This window comes from Nyctibius grandis, chromosome 10, assembly GCF_013368605.1.
Source record: "Nyctibius grandis isolate bNycGra1 chromosome 10, bNycGra1.pri, whole genome shotgun sequence".
Classification (NCBI taxonomy): Eukaryota; Metazoa; Chordata; class Aves; order Nyctibiiformes; family Nyctibiidae; genus Nyctibius; species Nyctibius grandis.
In genome coordinates this window covers 3,032,419-3,056,044 of record NC_090667.1, presented here as the reverse complement: position 1 = coordinate 3,056,044, position 23,626 = coordinate 3,032,419, and the positions used below count along the sequence as shown (strand labels likewise).

At 50.1% G+C, this 23,626-nt stretch overlaps 1 protein-coding gene and 1 long non-coding RNA gene across 5 annotated transcripts in view; one reads left to right on the top strand and one right to left on the bottom strand.

The window, feature by feature from the left end:
- JADE2 (jade family PHD finger 2) overlaps nucleotides 1-2,997 on the bottom strand; it is a 76,199-nt gene extending 73,202 nt beyond the window's left edge. The window contains exon 1 of one of the 3 annotated variants that reach the window (XM_068409413.1): nucleotides 2,577-2,997. The gene's annotated coding sequence lies outside the window, so the exon portion shown is untranslated. Of the gene's footprint in view, nucleotides 1-2,504; nucleotides 2,526-2,576 lie in introns of those variants that run through there. The other 2 variants (XM_068409415.1, XM_068409414.1) reach the window with 2 other exon arrangements.
- On the top strand, nucleotides 1,389-22,019 carry LOC137668120 (uncharacterized). 2 transcript variants are annotated; one of them, XR_011048877.1, is made up of 4 exons: nucleotides 1,389-1,532; nucleotides 17,088-17,294; nucleotides 20,943-21,144; nucleotides 21,620-22,019. It is a non-coding gene; the product is annotated as an uncharacterized lncRNA (long non-coding RNA). The 2 variants fall into 2 exon arrangements; XR_011048878.1 differs by having other exon boundaries at nucleotides 20,928-21,144.
- Nucleotides 22,020-23,626: the final 1,607 nt, after the last annotated feature.

Here is a 23,626-nt window from a genome sequence, read left to right as displayed (position 1 = left end):
CCAGGGACCCCCTGCTCCCAGGGATGCTCCCGGTGACCTCCAGCTCCCAGGGACCCCCCGACTCCCAGGGATGCTCCCAGTGACCTCCGGCTCCCAGTGACCTCCTGCTCCCATTGCCCGGGTGACACGGAGTCGAGGGGCTGCTCTCATTGCTTCCCCTCTGCGTTAACTATTGCTCCGCTCTGTCTAGGAACCCCAGCAGGTTGTTCGAAAGTGCAGTGTAGGGTGGAGAGCTGGAAGGTCCCAGCCTTGGTACCATAGGAGGGTTGTCCTCCTCGGACTGCCTTTGCTCATTGAGAATTATGGAGCCAAGTGCTGCTCCAGGAGGCTCTGAGAGAGCAGCAGCATCCCCCAATTTCACAACAACAGAAGAACAAACTTTTCAACCAAAGGATGCGCACTGAGCATGCCAACAGCCCCTCAGTGAATCTTGGGGCACAGCCCCTACATCTCAGGGGAAGCCACGCTGCCCCTTTCCTAACCTCCCTGGGAACCCTGCAAAGGGTCAATCCAGCAAGCCACGATCCCGGTACCCACGAACACCCATTTTTGGGGCAGCAGGAGCCTGTCCCTGCCAGCCGGGGCTCGCCTGCCCCTCCACAGCCCGCTGCCAGCTCCAACCTCTTCAGAAAAAACTCAACTGCCCAGGTGAAGCGAGAGCCATTCCTCCTCCACATCAGCCCGTGTGCTGCCTTGGCTCCCTGGGGCAAAATTTAATCTCATTTAAATTTAAAACAAAACAAGCCCTCGTTTACTTCCTGTGCTTTGCCTTTTTCCCCATCTAGAAGGGTTTCTTTTTTTCCTTTACTACTCACATGTATAACTTTGCTTGCCTCTTCTGACTTGTTACCCTCTAATTAACCACTTTTTCTTCAGCAAGCCCAGGCAGAGCACAGGTAATCAGAAAGGTGACTGCGGGCACTCGGGGCCACCCCTGCCTTCGGGCAGGAGGGAGCGGGCAGGGACACGGGGCACGGGCAGGGACACAGCTCCATGCCCGCAGTCGGCTGTCCCATCCTGCAGGTCTCTGAGCATCCACAACTCAGAGGACAATCAACAGGAGCTATGGGCACTCCGATCTTTGTACCAAATACCCAGAGAAAGGCAAAGACCAGACCTTATTTAAAGTCCCTTAGTCTGAGGACCACCTATCCACCAGCTTTCAGAACTTGGTGTCAAACACCATCAGCAGCCATCAAGACTTTAAATGAATTGCATCTCCCTGCCTACAGACCTAACGTGTACCCTCCCACCCTTTGCTCCGAGCCTTCATTTTTGGACATCAGCCTCAATTTTCCTAGGAAAAACAAATTTAACCTTCGATTTAACCTTTCTACAAGCTATTTTTACTCCTATCTCAAGCTTATTTTAACCTCAGTAGCCAATAAATGCTTAAAGGTCAAACACCATTCCAAAGAGCCGGGCTCCTCACCCCTGGGAGAAAGGCTGAGATCACTCTTTTTTTTTTTTTACCCCAAGCAAAACCCCCTCTTCGAGATGTCCCAGCAGTCGGAGGGTCTAAGCTCAAACCAGTAAGTAAACAATTTTCCCTGTGGGTGCTGAGAGAAGGCGCTGGGAATTCTCCCTGGGAATGCCACCCTTCCCTTCCCACTCCACACGCGCTCGGGATGCACAGCTATGGAGCTATAATTTTTTTTTCCCCCTAATTGCCCCCGAGCTGGACAGTCCAGCAGCCCCTCTGCCTTTACAGCCCTTCCCAACTCCCAGCTCGCTGCCGCCGCCCCCGGCAGCGGAGCAGCCGGGGGGGGTGCAGGGAAGGAGCCCCCCGCCCCGTCGCAAGCCCCGCAGCCCACGGGCCAACCGGCCGCCCCGCTCGGCAGGTGGGGAAGGGGCAGGAGCCGCCAGCATCCCCCGGAGGACCCCCGGCAGGGCCACGGCGGGGGGACGGGGGATGTTTTGGGGCCCGGGGGGGGGGCGGCGGCCGCCTCCGGGGCCCGGCAGCGCGGGGAGCCGGCGGCGGGGGAAGGCGGCGGGGGAAGCCCCGAGGCGCGGCGGTGGGGAGGGAGGGAGGCAGGGAGGGCAGGCGGGAGCCGGCAGCCGCCACGCCCCCGGGCCCCGCCATCCCGGCCCCGCCATCCCGGCCCCGCGCAGCGCTCCGCGCCCGCGGGCCCGCCGCTGCCCGGCCCCAAAGCCGCCCCGCGGCAGCGCTTGCCCGGCCGCGGAGCCCCCCCCTCTCCGCCCCAGCCGCCGGTAGCGCACATGACCCCGAGGAGCGGCGGTGCGCGGCCCCCTCCGCCGGCGGGCAGGGCGCGGGGCAGCCTCTGCCGCAGTCATTAATTTGGGGAATCAAAAAGGGCGAAGCCGCGAGCCGACCCTTTAAAAGTTCTTGTTTACATCCCCGCCGCCTTCCCTCGTACACTTTAAACCGAGAGTGACCAACATGCGCAATCCGCCCCTGGAAATGCTGCACATCCCCCGCCTCGCAGCCGGGGGGAGGGAAGGGGGGGGGGGAAGAAAAATAAATAATAAAAAAAAATAAATACAAGCAAAGCAGGGGGAGCTGCAAAATACCCATCCGCTGCAAAATGAGCCCGTTCGCGCCGCCGAGCCTTTACCTTTGCCAGGAGAGTGTCCTCCAAGAGTTGAGGCTGCCTCCGGGGTTACGGGCGGGGAGGAGGCGGGGGGCGGGGGATGCTCCCGCAGTCCCCGGCCGGGAGAGCCCCCTCGCCGGCTCAATCCGGTGTCATTGCCGGGGCCGCGCCGGCCGGGCCCTGCTCAGGGGCTCCCGCCCGGTAACTCCATGGCTGCGGCCCCGCTCCCAGCCGAGATGGCCGCTCCGCCGCGGCCGGGCGAGCCCTGCCCGCCTGTTTTTCTCTTTCTTTTTCACCCCGCACTTCCTCAGGCTTCTCCTCGCCCCGCCGCGGCTCGGGCTCCGGCAGGGAGGCGGGGAAGCGACTTTCGGAGCGGGGACGGATAATGGTGGCGGCGCTTCCACCACCACCCCCCCCACACACCCACCCCCCCGCCGCCGCCTCGGCCGCCCCAAATCTTCAATTTCTTCCCCTCCTGCGCTCGCTCCCTTCCCCCGGCGCAGCGGCAGGGCCAGGTGCGGCGGGTCCCATGGCGGGCCGGGCCGCCCCCCCCTTCCCCCTTCCCCCTTCCCCTCCGCGCCGCTCTTCACCCCCCCGCCGCCGCCGCCGCCCGCCGGGACCCCATGGCGCTGCGCGGAGCCCCCGCGCCGCACGCGCGGGGCCGTCCCGCACACACCCGCGCACACACACACACTCACACTCTTTTTCCCTCCTCTCTCTCTCTCCCCCCCCTCCGCCCCCGCTCCGCTCCCCCTGCCGCGCTGTGCACACGCGTACACGGGGCCGCTGCTGCAACCTTAAAAAAAAATAAAAAAAAAAAGCTTATACTTAAAAAAAAAAAAAAGAAAAAGCTTTTGGCGCCATATTAATGACGTACTTAAAATTTGCCATTTCTCCTGCGTCAAAAACACGGTTCTTGCCCATCGCGGAGCGGGCGGGGGCCGCGGTGCGGAGCCGCCCCCCCCTTCCCCTCCCCGCGGAACAAACTTCCGCGGCCGCGGGGCGGGCCGCCGGCGTGGGAATTGCCGGGCAGGGCCGCGGTGCCTCCGCGCTGCTCCGCGGGCCGCGGCGGTACGGGCGGCTGCTGAGGAGGCGCGCAGCGCCCGCGGAGGGGCGAGGAGCGGCTGCAGCAGCAAAGCCCAGGGAGGGAGGTGTTCCCCCCCCAAAAAACTTCGCGGAGTTTCCGCGGAGAGGTGCCCGCCCCGGGGTAACCCAGCCATGTGCTCCCCAAAGGGATGCTCAGGGCTGCCCATGGCAGCTGTTTCCCCAGGGTTAAAAACAGCAGCAGCTGTCGAGATAAAAACACTTTCTTAAATTAAAATAATGCTAATTGGATGGAGCGGTCTGTGCAACGTACATCCTTCCAAACTCTTGGAGGCCCCACAGTAAAACAAATGGCTGAAGTTGTCTTGTGCTGGTTTAAACCATCACTGCAGAAGATTAAAATTCAGGTTAAAGATGGTATTTCAATCACAATCTGCCATCGTCTCTGAAATTCGTTAAGCTGGTCAGCCCTAAAACTGAGTTACTGGTTGTTGAAAACCATTGGGACCACAGCTAGAACCACTACAGCTAAGGCAGGCGGGTGCTCCCCACTGTACATCCCTGTTCTGGCTCCTTATAATTTGCCAAACTTGAATGAATTAGGCTGCAACTTTCTGCCTTGGCAGCCTGTGCTGGACCTTTTCCAAATGCTCCAAGTCCTTTGGCTCTTCCAAGGATGAAAGCAGAGAAGGAGAGGAGCATTGCTTTGGTCATTCTTGGGCTTGTTGAGGTTTTTTGTTTTGTTTTTAGGAGTGTAACTCTGGAAATAGGGTCTTGAAATTTGGCATGAGGCAGCCTTTTATGGTCTTTTAGATAAACCCACCCAAATTAGTCACGTTATTGGGCTTTGGAGAAGAGCAGCTCTCAACACACAGCAAAAACATGCCTGATTCTGGCTGCTGAAGTCCCTCAAGATGCTGCTCTTGGGGCACCTGCTGCCCCAGTGCTCAGAGCCTGCTCAGCAGCCCCCAGGGAAGGGGAAACTTCAGCCCCTAGATAAAAAAGCCTTTCCTGGTAGTACAAGAGCAGCGGGACACATGAGCACAGCCCCTTTCCATCAGTCCCCGCCAGCCCCAGGTACCTGGGCAGGCGCTGGCCCTGCTGCTCCGGCACCCAGCGGCATTCGCTGCCAGGACTTCACCCACGGCTCCCACTTCACCGCCGTGCACAGGCTGCGTTGAGGGGTATTTTGAAGGTCACTGTGTTACCTGGTCAGAATGTCAGAAATGTCCAAAGTGAGGCATTCCGTACCAATTTATGGAGACTTGCTTGTGCACGCGTATTCTAATGCAGTTCTTAATTACATTGTCACAATCTGTTTTCCATACGACACCTGCACGCCACGGACCTGCTCTGTAAGTCAAAAAGGCAACCAATTTTGGCCAGATCCTCATCTTCTCTGCAGAACCAAAAACTGCCCATGGAGCGATGCGAGGGCCACAAGACATGGACACAGTCCCGCTGTGAGGACAGGATAAAACTCTCCCAAAGAGGATTCTCTCCTTGCCCTTGCCACAGGCTTTGTAACGCTAACAAAGTCATTAAACCAAACTTTTGGATGCTGACGGTTGTATTGCCCACGTTTCGGGTGTGCAGCTTGAAACCTTTAGCTGGAATTGCTGACATCCATCCGAGGACAGCTGGAAGCAGCGGGTGCTGTGCTTGCATGTATGAAGTGCTGGATCACGTTAAATGCTCTGAAAAAAAAGCAGACATTCCGCTTCTCAGATGGAGTACCCTGAATTAGTCAAAACTGACCTTAATCCATCCATGTGTCACCCTGACCCATCTTCATAACGGGTGTTTGGGGAGGATTAATGAAGGTGCTGAAGCACTGAGGCAGTGTAGTGGAAAGTACCGTAGAAAAAGCCATGAGGAAATTAATAATTCTGTCTTCAGAGGAGCCTGCCAATGTCCCTGCTCTGGTCCTGTACAGCACGCTACAGCCTCGCGACCCTTCTCCAGGATTTCTGGACAAAACCTCTAAAGGAGGCCACAGCATGTCGAAATCCAGGCACACAGACCGGTTCCTCGGTGCAGATGGGTTGCGTGCAGCAGGTCCACAGCATCCCCAGATGCAACCTCAATCCATTTTTGCTCTCCAGAAGAAGAGGAGTGCCTCGTTCTGCTTTGAAAACTGCACAGTGGAATATTGGAGCTGCATTTTCTATGGCTGCGAAACCCAAGAGTGGTCAGATATGTGAATAATGTGCTGAGCTAAGGCCTAGGATCGTGTGTTGGACAATAGGGACGAGCCAGCATTGCTGAGCCCCTCACTGACCATCTCAGCCGTGGTGATGCAGAAGAAAAATAATATCTGAACATGGAATTAAAATCTTGTTCTGCTTCAACAAAAGGGTGTAGATTAAGTTGCACCGACAACAAGAATTCAAGTATTTCTGCATTTTGAGTACTTCCCCGGGCAGTAGCGATCGCATGCTTAACAGATTTTTGGCTACCATATATGCACACTTAAATAAAACTTGTGTACAAATGCATATATGCAACTTATATAAAATACACAGAGGTAACACCTGACGGATGGCTCTACAGGAAGGTCACGTATAGGATATCTGTGATAGTTTACATAGCATGACATTTATGTAACACACATGAAGAGCTCTGACAGGGTGTTGTCAGCTGGCATTTGCTAAGAGAAGAAATAAATCTAATAATAAAAACAACCAAAAAAAAGCATTTTGGAAGAAATAATACTGCACAAATCCTCTAAAAGGAGAGAATTGTCTACCCAACGAAGGCTCGGCTGATTGGCGCTAAAATAAGCAGTTATGCAACAAGTCAGAAATACGATCTCCAGGGAAGAAACCAGCAGCGGTTTCCTTTCATCTTCATTCACCGGTGTTTATTTTTGCAAACCTAAAAGAAAAATAGAGGCAGTGGTGGAGTCCCCATCCCTGGAGGTGTTTAAAAGCCGTGTAGATGTGGTGCTGAGGGACGTGGGTTAGTGGTGGGCTTGGCAGTGCTGGGTTAACGGTTGGGCTTGATGGTCTTACAGGTCCTTTCCAACCAAAACGATTCTGTGATTACAAACTGTTAAAGCAACTTCAGGAGAACGAGCATAGAAAATAGTTCATCTCCCAACACTTTGGTTCGATAAAACTTTTCAACAAGACTTGAGACCAGTGAAAAGCTCGGTGCAGACAGAGCTCATGGGAGAGGAAGAGGAAAACCCAGCTGCCTTGTTGGCATCAGGTTTGATTCCTGTGGTACGTTAGCACCAGACACAAGGATAGGACAGGTCCAAGGGAGAGAGAGTAGCCCCCAGATATAATGAAAATTCAATGTCATTTTGAAGACATTTAGAAACAGTCTATTTAGTAACGTTGGCTAGTGAGAAACCACGAGGAAAGCTCAGCTCCCTCAGCCTGTTCCTGCAGTGCCGCCCACCCAGCACCCTGGGTGCTGGAGGACCACCACGGGGCAGGGAGATGCTCTGATGACAGAGAGCTCATGGAGAACCTCAGAAGCACCACACAACTTGAAAACAGTGCAGGAGACACGTGGCTGCTAATTTACTGCCTTAGATACCTCTTCTGAGGCCTCCGGTAGCCAGAAGTCATCAGAATAGCCTCCTGGCTACTTTAATTTCTATCAAGGACCAGGGCGGCACACAGCCATTCCGGGACAGAAACTCAAAGATGATGGAAAACCTGCTGCATCCATATCCCACGTAGGGTTGAGCTATAATTTGGGATATTTAGTTTTTATTAAAATATGTGTTAATTTGGAGAGTAGTAAGGAAATGCAGAAGGAAAAAGAACAAGCTCTGTTCGAAATGACAAAAATAATCACTCCCATCTTCGAGAACGAACTACTAGAGAAAGATCAAGGGAGAGATGGCTGCTATGGTCATTATATAAACTAATCCCTTTTCTTTCTCATCCATTCTGCATAATTCTTTTCCTCTCCGAAGCTCAGGAAAAATACTATACTTACAGGAGAAGAAAATTTGATTTGGCAGATCAGTGGATAGTGAGATTTTGTTTGCAGTCTCAATTACCTTCAGTAGCTAGAAGTTTGGTATCAAAATAAACTGTAAACAGAAAAAAAATAGATACAGCATTACAAATCTCCGTCCTTTGATGGATAGCTCAAAATTCTCTATGTTCTAGCAACAGCTGCTTTAATATCTTTCAAAGAAATGGCAGCCCCTCTCTGTCTGAAGGGATTACCTTTACAGGATGCATCCATAAGTGGTTTTGTGCAAAGATGCTCAGGTCCTTGTGGGTTTTATGCACTGAATATTTTCTGCCAAGTTTCTAGATTCCTTTTTTTTGTTGTTGCTGGTTTCTCTGTTTTCTGTAAGTTCATTTCTATTACAAAGCACATCTAATGCGGCACACGTTTCATCCAGTCCCCAGACTGCAAGAACTGGGGCTTCCAAAGGGCCCTCGAGGGTAGATTTGGGGAAACGAGGACCATCGGCGGTCAGCTGAACAGCTTCAGTGCTGCTCCTGCGACAGGAGACCTGTTGTAGCTCCTCCTGCTTCGGCCAGATCCTCGGGCATCCCAAAAGCAGACTCCCCTGCGACACTTCCCCACTTCAATTCCTTTGCTCCCTTTTTGTTGGCATTTCAAACTTCCCACGTTCGATGCAGTGACAGGATGACACGGCTCCTCACCCCACTCAGAGTTTCAGTGTGAAGATGTTCAACTGCTATGGGCAAACTCTGTAGTTCTGGGTGAGGGATGATGAAAAGAGCAGTAGATCTCAAATAGTTCGTTTGGAAAGGCCCTACAAGGATCATCTAGTCCAGCTGCTTAAGTACCTCTTCTTTCCCTCATGAAGGGCATCCCAAAGGCAGGACATGCCATTGCAAGCCCTTGTCCTGCCCATTCCCACCCCACAGCCCCAGGAAGGATTCACCTAGGTGTAAAAGCAGTCGTGTTTTACTCTCCAGAGGAGGCCAGCAGAGCTTTCCTCCTCCTCCAACAGGGAGGAAACCTTGGCAGGGAGGTTAACAGCCAGGTGCCAGCGGGTGTCTTCCTAGCTGCAGATCCCACCGCAGATCATACAATTACTCTCCCAATTAAAACAAACAAACAGAGACATTAAAGATCCGAGTCCCGATTCAATGCACCATTTGAGTGAACGGTACCTGTGCTAAACAGCACGTGCATCAGGACTGCACTAATCCACGTTATACGGATTCCCCCTAGACGTTCAGTTCATAACGGAGTTGGCTGTTTCCCTGTATTTCTCTGAAATTGGAGGGTGTGAAAAAGACATTTCCATTTCATTGACTAAGTTCCCAAGGGGAGAGTTTATGAAAGTGCAAGTGCATAATTTACTGCCTGACAGGATAAAGATGGTATCTGGTTTTTAAAAAATAGTGTACCCTGAAAAACAGAATTGCTAGAACAGACATTTGTTTTCCATAAGTACCATATTTTAGAAGCATTTAATTTAGCTTAGAAGCACCGTTAAAAATATATGCATTGTAAATTGCAGCTGTATAACATGATATTTATCAGATAATGTCACTGAATAGTCTCCTGTTGCAGTATAAATGCCAAGGCATTTATAGAAAATAAATGTTGAAGTAGAGAGCTTTCTTTTCAAAGTGGAAAACCATTATCTCATCCAAAAGTCATAAATAAAATGATGAGGGTTTGCTTACGGGGTTGGTTTTAGCCATAGAGGGGCTGACATGGACACTCCATCGCCTGAGTGATATTCCCAAGCAGCAAACTTAGCCCGGCTGTAGCAAGCAGAGGGAGGCACGTGGGACATAGGACTGGTGACGATGGTTCAGAAAGACCTAAGAGTAGCCAGAAGGACAAATCAGCTGCTAAGGCATTTGAGGAAAAGAGATAAAGATGGAAAGTGAGGGATTTCTTGAGATACTTCACACAATATTTATTTCAAGAAAATGCATCAGGTCTGATTACAGCCAGGACCCACTACAATATGCTTGAATACTGGCTTTTAAAAAGGGGGCCCGAAAGCTGGCTCTTAAAGCCACGTTTAGTCACGTTAAGTGCATGATCTGATTTTCAGAGGATTGAGCACCTGGCAGTTCTTATTGATTTCTTGAGGGTCTGGATCGAGTTGTGCATGTGCAGCACTATTTATTAGCAGAAGGGACAACGGGCTATGAGAGAGGGACGGGAAATAAGATTTTGGATCCAAGATCTCCACCTTCTGCTCCACTGCAATTTGAGGACATCGATCTAGATTTTTCCTGATAGAACGGGACTAAAATGAGGCTCATGCTGCAGAGGGACCAAGCGCTTTGCTGAGCAAGCTGCTTGCCACGCAGGCACCTGGGTCCCATCCCATGTGCTTTTTGCACCACAGGTCCGTTTGCTGCCATTACCCAGACTGGAAAACACCACCCTGACATGGGACCCACCACGGGAACCGCCTCTCCATTGCTAATGAAGTGCTTGGCATGGTGTGCAGGGGAGGAGTGGAGCACCCGCTGCACCAAACGCCTGTGGAGTAAATCCTGCTCATTTCATTTCAGTTATTCTGGGATAATCCACATTTTATGGGATTTGTAATTTTCAAATCATTTTTAGGCTACGTAGTTAGGAGCAAAGTCTGCCTGTAAATTCAAGAAAGCTGCAGCCGTAACATTTACTTCATTGTGTCTATAGAGCGAGAATGGCCACCCTACAGTCCATGGCCATGCAGTCATCCATGCCGGGGTGGGAAAATGAGGGTATTTGAATTTTGGTCACAAATCAGACACTTTTCTGGTTGACTGTGGAAGCCAGAGTGAGTTCACCACCCTCAAACGCCTCCTCCAAAAGCAGCCCTAGCTGAGAGCTTGGGCACTGCTCTTCTAAAGGAAGGAAGGAGGTTCCTGCAGCCCTCTCCTGGCTTCATGAACTCATCCCTTCGTGGTTCTGCTCCTCTTGTAGCCACTTCTTGGATGGCTCCTGTGGTGTATTGTCTGCTTCTTCCTCCCTCTGTTTTCTCCCTCTGCTACCCATTGCATTTTTCTTTGGACAACCCAGTCCACTGATCCTCTTCAACAATCCTATCCATACCAAATTGCTGGTTATCTGCCTTCCCACGCCTGCTCATCTCTGTCCGTCACAGAGCACGCTTCAGTCTGCCCCATAACATCACACCCTGGGCAACACAGAGGAGCAACGCACGCCTGGCACGGCTCAACTGATATGTTGTCAAAAGCACTTTATATGATGAATGATATGATGAATGCCAGAAATATGTGTCTAAAATAACTTTTACATGCAAGAAGTGGCTGGCTGGATGAATGGATGGATGGACAGCTGATTCACTGGCTCATCAGCCAAGGAGGGGAAGGGTAACACAGCAACAGGACAGGTTTCTGGGCCACATTGAGAAGAAAATCCTTCAGTTCTGGTAGCTCCTTGCAGAGGGGATCCCACACTGAGCACTGCCCTCCTGCAAGCACGGAGGACCTCGAGGTTGTGCACCATATTTGTAAAACAGCAACGAGAGAGGGTGAAGACTTGTTAAATCATTAAGTCCACCGTCTCCTAGGACAGCATTACAGCCCCTCTGCAGGGGACGTACCAGTTAATTATTTGATTTTACCTTCTCCCTTTGAAAACAGGCACTCTTAACTCATAGTGCTGGGCTGCTGCATGACCCCACACCAATCTGAGCCATCTTTTGGTGAGCTCCACGGATGACAGACAACCACTGAAGCAACAATTCCTGCATGCCAGGACTTTTAACACGTTGTACATGCAACGCATAACCCCCTTTATAGTGGTTATAATCTTCAAATCAATCGTACCTGGCAGCAGAAGTTTAACATTAATGACTTTCTTATTACAGATGGAAAAACCTTTCGGAGCTAATGAGCAGAAACAAGACCGCTCAGCTCCCACCTACGGAGGTGACTCCACGGTCACAACCAACACTCAGGCAGAGCTATAGTGATGCTTTAGCACAGCAAACCCAGAAGAGTCGGTCTGGCAGATGACACTGCCTCTGCCTTTGGAGAAGAGACCCTCAGAGAGGGCTTTAAGGACCTCAACTCATGCCCAGCTTACAGCGGGGAGGAGACAGCGCGTTACCCACCACGCAGCCCTCGGCTCAGATGCATCACCCTTCCCTGTGGTACAAGGTGGGACCGCGGTCCCAGGGGAAGCCTTGCTCTCCCCACCCACGACACTGGGACAGCCACCAAGGTGTCAAAGAGGGGGGTTCAATTTAATTTTATCTTGACAGCCAGGAGCAAACGGGACCCAGCGAGTTACACATTTAATTTCCAAGCTGGTCCCGCAGGGCAGAGGGAGTGGGTGAGCTGGGCAGGGTGTGCTGCCTGGCCCCAGCGTGCCCGGCATCGCGTGGTGCCCGGGGTGGTGGCATCTGCCCTGGCATACCTTGGGGAGCAGCACGCTGCCAGCCTGGCTGCTGGAGGGAAAATAAACAAACAGTGAGTCACAAAGGCAAGAGGCATATGACAGGGACAGGTACTTATGCAAATAGAGTGTTAACACCCAGCCAGACAGAGCTGATAAGCCTCCTAGGCCAGCTGGAGGGATCTTCGTCCTGCTGGGGGAGGAGGAGGACAGCTTTAGGGTAACAATAGAAAACCGAAAAGCAAGAGCCAGGCAGCCCTGGGAAGGTTGCACAGGGCTGCCCAGCTTCGGTACCAACCTGCTGTGCCCTGCCACGCCGCCACGCTCTGCTCTGCTTCCAGAAACATCCTCCCGTGGGGATGGGGGTAGCATGTGCCGGGGCACCCATCACCGATACCTCCCGGGGCAGTGGGCACCTCCCAACACACATCTCGGCAGCAAGAGCATCAACCATGGGGCAAAGTTCCTCAGACCTGTGCAGCTACAGCACAGGGGTGGGGGGGAGCTGCCATCCCCGACTCTTGTGCTGTCCCCATAACTCTTCCCCCCCACCTCTGCTGACCAACCCCCTCCGGGAGCATAAATGAGGCAAGTTATCCTTCTGCAATGCTGCTGGGGATCCCCCAGGAAGCTTCGTATCTGGCCTGGCTGGGCTGCTGATAATCAGATAGAGGGGGTTTAAAATAATCAAGCCTAAGCAGCTGAAATCCAAACTGGAATAGGTAATGGGGTCAGAAAACAACCACTGCAGCCGGGGCACAGCCGGAGCGTCTGCGGGGATCGACGGACAGGGACCACGCACACGTTTGGGGCAGGCTGAGCCAGGAGCTGTGGTCCTTCTTCCGGATGCTGCCCAAAACCCAGAGTCTCCCAAGTCCCGTGCTTTCCTGGCACTGGGAAACCCGCGTGAAAGACCCCACATTTCACATGTAGCCCTGAGAGACGAGTGGCTCCTTCCCCGCCATTGCATCTATCACCACAAGCCTGAGTCCCAGAAGAAGGGATTTTGCTGCCCCAGAGCTGCATTAGTCTCCAGGGCTCCAGTCCCACCCCTGCCAACAGCTCAGAGGGTGCAGGACACCTCCCTGCTCCTGTAGCATCACCCCACACAGGCTCCTGGTCCCCTGGTCCCCCATCAGCTCTGCCACCACCTTCACCTGCCTTACCCATGAACAGGGAAGAGGGGACAGAAGCACCAAGGAAAGGGGGGATTGCTAAGTTTGGGGGATATTTGTTTCACCCGCCACTCAGATTTCCAGCTCGTATTAATGATGTAACGCTCCGATGGTGAGAAGCCAGAGTTTGCCCTTCCTGTGGTATTCCCCGAGGAAAAAAATATTACTGCAATGTAAAACTGAAAATTGAAACAGGCTGGTGATTCACCAGAGAAAATGCCTCTCCCTTTTCCCTATTCACTGAGGCGGAGATCAATGTTGTGAGGTTTGAAAGAAAAACTGAAAAAGCCTTTAATTAATCCCTGGAGGCTAAACTATGCCAGATATGGACAGGATTTCTCCTCTGCCTCCTTTTTGGAGCAAGAACATGCTGCTGTCTTTCTGCTGCAGCTCTTTCCAAGGGATTCTCTGGTCCCCAGAAGAGGATCCAAAGCATTTTCCAAAGCTTTTTTTTGGGGAGGAGAGGGTGGCTGCCAGGGAAGCCGCGCTGCTGTCCCAGGGAGACCAGGAGCCCCCTTCGGCGTTTCCCAGATCAGCGCAGACTTTTGGAAGCTCCTACCTGCCAGGAGGAAACTTTCCAAGTTCAAGGTCGGGTTTGTTTGTCTTCCATCCTGACAGACACAAACAGTTATGCAATATTCAGGAAGTCACTTTTATCAGACTCGATTCAATTTATAAGATTAAGAGCATGGAAAAACAAATACTAGTGCTGGATGGAAAGTGCTGGCACTAACCAGGCCAAGGCTTTGTTTGGACAAGGACTGTTAATAGGGGAGCTCTTATTTCCACAAGTCAGTAGGGGCAGGATACAAAATGCGCTGCTTTTTATAAGGGGCTGGTGACGATGAGAAAAATTAACCCTTGGTTAGAGAGAGCAGAAACTGTAGCAAAGTTTTTTTTGAGAGCAACTTCTGTGGTTGCTACTGCAGCTCCTGCAGAAACAGCTCTGGCTCGGGAGCATCCCGTGATGTAAAGCCCAGGTTTGACCCCGGCAGAAGGCAGAGGAGCAGTACCTGCGCTGGCAGTACCTGTGCTGGCCAGGTTTGCTTGGATAGAGCTACCTCAGTGCCAGGCAGGAGCGTGGCTGCAATACAGGGAAAGGCTTCGCTCACTAAAAACCCGGCTGGCAAAGTAATGGGTCAAATATAGAGCACGAGAAATTTTCACAGGGATCGACAACAGTTGGCACAGCCAGATGACCTCGTTCAGAAAAAAATGCACTGGAGAAAAGAAATCTTAACTTGCAGAGGGAAAACAGGGCCAGCTTGGGTCTTACTTGGTGCTATGTCTGATCTGCAAGTCCTGAAGCCTTTAAAGAAAAGCCCCAGGAACTGCAATGGAGGATCATTCACCCCACAGCAGAGATCACATCAGCCACAGTCCAGAAAACATCTGCCTCCTTGATGCTTTGTCCAACCAAGGCTCTTACAAAGTTTCAATAATCACCACTATTGAGACTAATTCAGCCCAGTCCTTTCTGTTGATACAGGAAAAAAACCTGGAAATTTAGTTTCCAGCACTGTGAACTCCCTTAATTCCATACCACGTATATAGATATTATACACAGAGAAAGTTAAAACGTAGTAATAAGGAGTTATGGAGTTTGATGATAGCTAAGGGAGAACCTGAGGTTTGAAAGAAATCTATTAGCAATAACAGATTTGCAAGTTCAGCTATGGGAAGGACCACAAAATCTGAGCACATGCGATATATCTTCCTTTTATTGACTGCTTCGTGGGGAGCTGCGTTTCTTGTTGGAGTTGGGAGCTGCAGACTGCACTCCGTGTTGATTCTGATTATAGAGTGCTGGTAATTAAACCTTTGGAGCATTAAGTTACCGTTTTAACCAAATGCCTGCATTTTATTGCGATGGGAAATCGAGAGCAAGATTCAGATTTTCACAGTAAATAAAAACTGTTGGCTGTTTCACAGATAATCTGTTTCCTCAGCTTATATATGAGCAAATCCTCCTGTACGGTTGTTTCTTCCCTTTTGCAAACGCACACACGCCTTGAGGAAGTTCAGCAGCAGCACTGCCAGCTCCTGCACACTGTTCAGCCCATAAAATAATAATTATAAGCACAATGTGGCTTCTTGATAACACTTTTAATCCAGGGATCAGTATCCTTATCTCCGTGTAAGAAAACAGAAGCACACAAAATTTTGCTCCAGTGATGTAAGTGGCCAAGGCCGAAGTCAGGAATAACCCAGCACCCAGGTTCACAGTCTGTCCATCAGCTCCATCCACCGCCTGGCTCTGAAGCAGCGATCTTATCCACACAGAGATATGCAAGGTGCAAATCTAGTTTATTCTTAGCCTCAGTTCTGCGATGACAACCACAGCTCTGCGTCACTGCCCGCCCGTAGCTTAGGAATTGGGCAGACACAGCCATTTCAGGTCACACAGACACAGGCTAGCCACCCAGCGGTGGTTATTTTCACTGTGTACCACCCTCAGCCCACTTCAACAAGCAAACTAACAAGGTGAATCCCTTAAATCCACTATTTTTTTGCCATTAACAGCGATATATTACTGGAGCAAGACTGAGGTGCTGAGCAGCACGAGCAAAAGGCTGCAAGGCCGCAGCGTGTGCTGGCTCCGTTTGGTGCATGCAGGGGTGTTAAATGCTTTGGGAGATCTGTTATTCTGATAATAAAACAGTTGCTTGTGCAGACGATTGGGCTCAGGCGCTTTCAAAGCGGAGCTGTTGCCACAAAGGCTTTCATCCTTCGCTTTCGGAGTAAAGTGCATCCTCCCTGCCCAGAGCAGCAACAGGCTTACCGCAAAATACTCGCAGCATTTGATGTCTGCAGAGGCAGGTATTACTCACCCAGTTGCTTCTTATGCAAATGCGCTCTCACCCCTGGGGTAGCAGGGTAAGGAGTCTGGATCCAGGGCTGCTGGAGATGCCCACCCTCGTGTGGGATCCGAGTCCCAAGTAAGGACCAGCCGCAGGGCTCGTCTGGGGCCATATTTCTCAGTAGATGGTCTTCCTGCAGATCTGCGGGCTGACTTGCGACGTTACAGTGTCAGGAGCTGCGTGTTTCGGTGGCTACCGGAGTCTGAGGCTGCATCACTTCACCTTCATCATCATCACTCCGCCTCCAGCCATCGGTTGAGTGGAAACAATAGCTGTCACAGCACTAAGGTGTATGTACAGCATCAGCTGTCTGCCCCGTCACACCACACGAGCCCAGACATGATCCGGAGTGTCACCTCCCGGAGATCCTCCCCAGCAGAGTGACACCAGCAGCTCTGCTCCTCGCTGTCCCACCCCGTCCGCAGGTCAGGAGCTCCTCGTGGAAACCCAAGCGAAGTCATGGCCAAAGCTGTGATGAAGGTTTCTCCAGATCAAAATGCAACCGTTGCTGGTGAGGTTGAGAACTAAAACAGAGTAAGATGGCTTCTGATTTCAAAAGGATCACAGAGAATCACTTATTTTGGAGAAATCAGTGTTTGCTCTTGAAAGAGTATGAATTATTCTATTACTCATATCTAATAATGGAAATGAAACCTAATGGAAGTGTTGCTACTGATGGATCCAGGATGTCACACCTTCCTTCCATCATGCCATACTGGGATGTGACGCTCTCCAAGTCTAACAGATACAAATCCCCCACCCATATCCAATGGTTCTACATCCTGTTTTCATACTCCAACATGAACAAACTGAAAAAATCAATATAAAGAGAATTTTTTTTTCCAACCAAACAAATTAAAGGAGGAAAACAAATCTACTTCTTAACATTTCTAGATGTAAATATTTGGGGTAGAAGAAAGAAATAGCTTATTATCTTCTGCATTTGGCAGGACAAATTTAAAAGTATCTTCTTTGAAACACTCATCTAGGCATTATTCTGCATTCTGACATTAAGGGAAACGTTATTTGATTGCGTCTTTTCTCAGGAATGGGTAAACTGCTCTGGTGGTTTGGAAAAATATAAGTGAGCATCTATTTTAAAATTATTTTTCTTTTTTCCACAGACCACTGCCATTTTTTATTTGAGTGATGTCCAGAGTTAGAAAGGATAAACCGACATAAGACAATTTCTCGGAGTATTTTTCTGCTATGAACTTCTGGAAATAGCAAAAGAAACCTTGTTTGCGTGAAGCTGGTGTCAGATGAAGAAGAATGAGGGTGACTGAAGAGCCAGGTCACCTCCCGCAGTCACCTGCATTCTGTGACACTGGGTAGGTTACCAGAATCAGTAATGAGCCATTAATCAAAAAATAAATAGGAAAAATACCCAAATAACTCAAAAAGACTGCAACAGCTCTACAGAACGGCTCAGATCTCGGCTCTCCATCCCTCCTGGTGAGCCAGGGGTGGGCGGTTTGCTGCCACCTTCCCTCTTCCCTTCTCACCCAGGTGAGACCCCCACCCTCCCACTCAGGCCCACAGTCCCATCCACCACATGCAGAGTGGATTTCTTTGGAATCATGTCTCAAGCTTGCTCTTTTTCTTTGTAACATCTCTAACCCTCTTTTTTTCTTTTTTTAAAATATTCTCCTCCAAGCCTCCCTCCTCATACATCAGCTATTGTAATCTTCAGTGTTAGCAGCTGCCCTCCAGACCACATCAATTCACCCCACAATCATGCTGGTCCTCCGTTTACATAATTTACGAGCTGCTTGCCTTCTCCTCTTTATTCCTATTACCTTTCCACATCTCCTCTTACCTCGCTGAACCAATAACCTACCTACCATACGGCCAGCCCACCACCTTTGCCCCGCCAGCCTCTATAATCCGTCTGTCAGCTCCTTCCCTGAGCACAGCCTCCCGTTCTCCCCAGCTTGCTTTTAAGCCTGGGAAAACCTCCCCGATAAAATCTGCACAGCCACTCCTTTCTCCTCCTTCAAAACTATCCTTACAACTCGCTTCTGCCAAAAACCCTACCGAACACAACCTCGGCTATGATGAACTAAGGTTTTCTTCCTCGCTCCCCACCTCTGCTCTCAGCTGAGCACCAGCCAAACCAAATTACAGAATCAATGAGGTTGGAAGAGCCCTCTGGGATCATCGAGTCCAACCATTGCCCTGACACCACCATGTCAACTAGACCATGGCACTAATTACACTGCCGAAGAAGGGTCCTTGCCTTATATCTATTTTTGTTCTCTCTATCCCCATGGTTATTGGTGCCTGTAGAACAGAAGACCCTCAGGGCAAGGATTGCCTTTTTTCCCCCCCTGCTTTTGCAAAGCACCTAGCACAGCCGTGGCTCAATTCCCTGGACGTGCTCCCAAAATACAACCACGGCCTGATAACGGCGCATTCCCTGGAGGGTACAGCAGGGCTGGGAACCTCCAGCAAACTGCAGTTGTCACTGGGATGGAACGGGAGGGCAAAGAGAGATCAGGCTAATTGGACAAGAGTGAGATAAGAGAGCACAGAGTACTGGAGCTGGTGATATCGGATGTGGGAGCAAGTGACCACCAGCACTTCCAGAAGCTCCTGTATCTCTGTGCTCCAGCCCCTCACAGAGCTTTCACACAGTTAGAAGCGTCCCAGCTTCCCTATACTTAAAGGACGAAAGGAAACGACCTCAAGTTACGCCAGGGGAGGTTCAGGCTGGATCTTAGGAAGAATTTCTTCACTGAAAGAGTCATTAGGCATTGGAACGGGCTGCCCAGGGAGGTGGTGGAGTCACCATCCGTGGAGGTGTTCAAAAAACACCTAGATGTGGCACTTCAGGACATGGTTTAGTGGGCATGGTGGCATTGGGTCAATGGTTGAACTTGATGATCTTTTAGGTCTTTTCCAACCTTAACAATTCTATGACTCTATGAAAGCAAACTTTGTTTTCAGCAAAACCCAGTGCTTTCAGCCTTCGCTTCTAAACCAAACCCATATTACAATAGCTAAAATGTCAGAGCTAATTAAGAAGAGGAAGCTGGGCATAAACCAGCCAAGATGAGCATCTGCCACCAAAGAGAAAGCGCCTATTTTCTACAGCCCTCTCCAGGAGCCGGAGCACGCAGCAAGCCTGCCCCTAGAAGCAGATAGCTAGCTGGCAATTTGGTCAGCCCTGAATTATAGGCTGGAGTGCTAACTTCCCTTGTGGTTGCAAAAAAAAGAAAGGCTTTAAAAAACATGATTTTTCAATGATGCCCAAGGGTATATTTAAAGAATAGCTAGCCAAATTCCACCCCGTGTGCCGGAGTGCCGCCGGGCTCTGGCGGGGTTGCACAGCAGATCAGCGTTTGGCCAATTAGTTTTAACCATCATTATATAATATTGATGTCATATTGAATACACATATACACAGTCTGGCACAGCAAGTGAAATTACATTGATTTATTAAGTTGATAGCGCGCACGGGTGCCAAGCTACCAGGTAATTGATCAGCCGCCTGGGCTGAACTTCGGCTGTAATTTCCAGCACGATTTGACTGATCAGCAATACCATAATTGGTTGCAAATGTCCTTCCTTCTATTTGTTTTGTTAAGTGGCTTTTTCATTAACAAAGCAGGGCCAAGTAAATAAATGACTTTATTGTTGGACTGAAGGCAGAGAATAGTTGAGAACTGGATTCAGACTGGGACAGGACTGTGTGATATTGTCAAGCCAGCACTCTATTTTTTATACATTCTGTTTTGCTGCATTTGGAGCCTTGGTTGCTTCAGAAGAGATCTTTTAGCAAAAGGGATGTGGCCAACACTACACTCAGTAAACCGCAAGTTTATTGAATTTGTGCCCCCAAATGCCTTAAGTCAATAGGTTTATTGACTTAGAGCCTTGATGTCTCTACTTAGAACATGGTCCTCATGGTTCCTCTAAGAAAGGAAACCAAGTCAAGTCTGTGGGAAGGGGCTTTCTGCTCTGGAGGGCAGCAGCCAGGCATCTGAACGAGCTGGCAAACTCCAAACTGGGCAGAGAGGCTTGAAGGGAGGTGGCACTTCTCTCCTCCAACCCCAAAACCTCAGCTGACCCAGGTGCTGGGTCCCATCCCCAGAGCCTCATCCCAGCTCAACCCACTGCTCACAGCCCTGCACTCGTACAGGACCCCAGGGACTGTGCCAAGAGGTGTCAGATATGGTGTGAGGCTGAGAAAGTTGCAAAGTTCCTGAAAATATTGACTCAAGCGTGGTACCTGTGAGCAAGTGCAATTATTTGAACAGGAGAAGGGTAGAAGCGCGCTGCTGTGGCACCAGCTCTCCCGTGAAATAGCTCTGTACATCACTGGATTATCACATGCCATTTCTGATTTCCAATAGATACATAAAACATTGTTTTCTGGGTGTATAATTCCTCAGTACGTGCTTTTTAATGCTCTTTCCAGCTCTTATTTTACCCCATTCTATCGATGCCAGCCAATTTCTGGCTATATTCTAAACATTTGTAATCGTGTTAGAGTGGAGAATGAATAGTGGTTATCTGCTGCCTTCACAGCAATGAAACATTATTACAGACCTTTCACACTGAGTCACCGCGATGCGTTATATGAGCAAAGGCAATAAAAAAAATAATGTCAAAAAGAATAAAGGCATTGAGTCAGGAGAGAACTAATCCGTTATTTTCAACTATTTTCAGCAATTTAGGACTTCATACCCTTGATATATTTCATCCACCAGACTCTGCCAAATAGAGCCATTGTTTTTCTTCTCTTAGCTCCCTGAAAACACCCCACGATGGCTTACTCCAGCGTGAATAAAATTAAACACTAAGCTACTTAACCGACGTGTATTCTTTGAACTATCCCATTTAAATCTCCAGGATACCAGCACATTGCAAACAGGCACAATGCATTAGCTGCTTCTTAAACCTATCCACAGAAGAAATTGGGATGGAAGTGTTCAATTCCTTTTTTTTTTTTTTTAAAGCTTTTTCTCTTGCAGGCTTCGAGGGGCTCTGGACTGCAGCTCTGCAGACCTGCCTGGAGCACAAGCCCTGTGTGGTTTGACTGGGGAGGTGGTGGCCCAGGCATCGCTCCCTACCCAAGCAGGGCATACCTGGCACAGGGCTGAGCTTTGGGATTTGGTATACACTTCGTGAAGAGCTGAGCGTAGTCATTACTCAGCAAATAACCAAAAGAAACAGGTTTGTAATTGGGTTGCTCAGACAGTTGTAAATTATTAGCATTTACTATGCCCTGGTGCGCGTACAACCCGGGAAAAAACACCCTTCTTGTAAGGGCCTGTCCTGCAACTTCTGCTCAGAGCGTTTGCTCCTGGGAGTGGGGTCACAGAAACCATCACAATTAATGTGATTAAGCAGCAGGCGCCCTCCCCCTGCATTTAATTTTGAAAGTGCTCTTCCATGCCAAGCCCCCACCTGCCTCCCTCCCTCCCCAACCTGGCTGCCCAGCAGCTCCTGCCCACGTTGCTGACTGCTTCTGGCCCTTCAAACTGCTGCTTCCGAAGCCTGGACCCCAACTTCACGGGAGCACAAACCTCCCCAAGATCTAGGGCAGCAGACGGCAAACCAGAAGATCGCTTTTCATGCAAAGCCCCAAATCAATCTGCCCCCACCCATCGGAGGGGACGCGTTCATTGAGCCTGGAATTTTTTCACAGGGAAGGAGGTTGGGTTGGTTCACAACAGCTCCAGAAGTCAGACGAGAGAGGGAAACGCTCACCAGCTTTCAATGATCTGTCAAGGGCAGCGGCTGCTTCTTGGCAGGAGCCTCTGCTGAAACACCAGCGAGCATCTCTCCCGCTCCCAGCACAGCACTAGTGCCAGTGACTAAGCAGTTTCTATAAATCAAGCTGCAGCACAGTTCAGAAGCCTAATAATAATCCAAAGATGTAAAATAATAATAATACAGTGGTTTTAATGTTAAGAAGGTCACAGATAAGTGTAATAGGCATTCTGATGTTGAGACTTGTAGCTTGGTTTCGAATAATTTTAACGCTCTATTTGATGTCTAGTCTTAGAGCATTAGAAACTGGAATTAAACAATGCAATTAAAACACAGCTAAGCTGTAATCTGATCTTATTTTCTACTTCTAGCCTTGCTGCTTCACCTTTTCCTCCAAGCCCTTCGTCTCTCACACGTTAAAAGTATTTGCCGTGGCCTATTTGGGGTTTGGTACCAGTTTGCCTGCCCAGACACCAGCAGTGCTCCTGCTCCCCGTCCTGCTCCGTTGAGCAGCTGGGTGTTCACAGGGCGGCTGCGAACGTCCTCCCCGGTACCGTGAACGTCCTCCCCGGTACCGTGAACGTCCAAGGCTTCTGCATAACGCATCCGAAACACCTGACAGTGCCCCTGCAGCTGGCACAGGATGAGCCCTGCTTATTCCATTTACTGTAACTGTCTCATTATTACTTTGTTTATATTGGTACAACTTAATCCAACTAATTACCACCGTGAACTGCAGCACATTAAGGCCCTGGCTATAAAGGACTATTGTACTGCACTAAATATAATCCTTCTTAAAACGGTCTGTGCTCGTACCTACCAATTTTCCAAGATTACATCTGTGTAGCACATCGCCACCGACGGCTTCGCAGCCCTTTGATGTGCACGTGCTGCAGCAAACGCCTCCAGAGCAGGCGCAGTTTGTACACGTATGTTCAGTAACAAGCAGTACCAGACACCGTGGCTGGAAGTAATAGACATTCCGAAAGTGAGATTAATGAAAACCTTACGAAATGCCATTGCCCCATCGCCATTGCTTTAGTTTTACTGGGAAAAGCCATTTTCCTGAGGTTTCCAACCCCATCTCAAGTGCAGCGTGGTTCAGGACAAGACAAGCTCTCCTTATCAACAAAGCTGAAGGATCAGCTCTGGATGTTTTTCGGGGAGGATGGGGACCAGGGCCAAACGCACTGCTGATCCAGCTCAGCCCAGCACTGAATCAGAATCAATCAGGTTGGGAGAGCCCTCTGGGATCATCGAGTCCAACCATTGCCCTGACACCACCATGTCAACTAGACCAGGGCACTAAGTGCCATGGCCAGTCTTGTCTTAAACCCCTCCAGAGATGGTGACTCCACCGCCTCCCTGGGCAGCCCCTTCCAATGGCTAATGACCCTTGCTGAGAAGAAATGCTTCCTGATGTCCAACCTGAACCTCCCCTGGTAAAGCTTGAGGCTGTGTCCTCTTGTCCTAGCGCTAGTTGCCTGGGAGAAGAGGCCGACTGTTCACATTAGCCAAAGTTGTTCCTGATGCCCAGCTGCCATCCTTTACTCCTTGCATACACCAGGCATCCCAAAGCTGTTCCATCACTAGGGAATATCAAACTTAATCCACACATCACAGCATAACGTGTCACCACAATATTGCCTTGCAAACCAACATCATGCTGATCAAGCATCCAAATCATCCAGCCCCTACACCAAATAACACATCACACTCCTGTCACATAGTCAAAGGAGTGAAACTCAAACTGGTGTTATTGGGGAGGTCAGCAACAGGATCACACCTTAGAGCAAGGCCACCCTAATAGCAAGCCAGGATAAAAAGGGTTAAGTTTGAAAATAAGACCCAGTGATTCTGATGATACTCCTGGGCTCTGTGGGCCTGGGACCATTTGCACCCAGAAGGAACCATTTTCATCACGCAGCCTCAGGTTTTGCAC